We start from the raw sequence: 890 nt of genomic DNA, 5'->3' as shown, positions 1-890 counted from the left end.
GCGTCTCCATACAAAGCCTTATAAATTTGAGTAAAACATTTCTTCGAATATCTCCCGCACGATACATCGCCCAGACCTGAACCTTTGTAAGTCTGTTTGAATATTCATCTTTTTTTATCTCTTTGATTCTTGACTTAATTTGCTTAATGGTTTTGATGATGGTGTGACAGTGAAAATCGGCAATTGATTAGATAATCGATCACTGGTGCATACATACCAACCCGAAGTTTAACTGGCCTGGCAGCTAAGCAAATCGACCTGCGAAGTTTCTTTTTGAGTTAACATAGGATTGAGATGACTGGCGGCATTTTTCTTCTGGTGGTTACCAACTGACATTTCATTGGTAAGCCATTCATGCTTAGCAATTAGCAAAATATTAGTAGCTGTACGCTGTAAGCTCTAAAAGCCAACATGTCATATGCTTTCTCATGAGTGAAGGTCGATTTTTCTCGAGAAGAAGGCAAATACAAACATGAACGAACACACATCAACTCTTTCGCTCTCAGGTGTTAAATTGAAAGGCCTAGAAAGTCTTTGAGGTAGCACTTTATTCGACTAGGCGGTTCACCGGTCTCCACGAATGACCATGGGTCTCTGCTGTTTTTCTGTGCCTTAGTAAACGTTGACCTCTTTACGATGGTTCGTGGATAACCGTGTATGAATACAGTTGTTTAGGCAGATTTCGCCTGGCAATGTTATGCCGCTATGAGGATAACAGATGCGACGTTTGATGAAATTGTCTTTTGTTTAACTCCTAAAAGTGAAACAATGACTTTAAAGTCAAATTCAGAAGCGCACATGCTCGAATGATCGTCTTGATCACAAGCGTCATTAAAAATAGTAAAAAATGTACATATTTATAAACTTTCGACAACAATGCTTTATTTGCT

The 890-nt window shown here is 38.9% G+C and overlaps 1 long non-coding RNA gene across 1 annotated transcript in view; it reads left to right on the top strand.

Annotated features, from left to right (window-relative positions):
* The first annotated feature begins 221 nt into the window (after nucleotides 1-221).
* Nucleotides 222-890, top strand: part of LOC138027311 (uncharacterized) — a 14979-nt gene continuing 14310 nt past the window's right edge. The window contains exon 1 of the long non-coding RNA XR_011127443.1: nucleotides 222-343. This is a non-coding gene — a long non-coding RNA (uncharacterized lncRNA). The remainder of the gene's footprint in view (nucleotides 344-890) is intronic.

Source organism: Montipora capricornis, chromosome 12 (genome assembly GCF_036669925.1).
Source record: "Montipora capricornis isolate CH-2021 chromosome 12, ASM3666992v2, whole genome shotgun sequence".
Lineage (NCBI taxonomy): Eukaryota > Metazoa > Cnidaria > Anthozoa > Scleractinia > Acroporidae > Montipora > Montipora capricornis.
The sequence above is the reverse complement of the archived record's forward strand: the minus strand, read 5'-3'. Positions and strand labels throughout refer to the sequence as shown.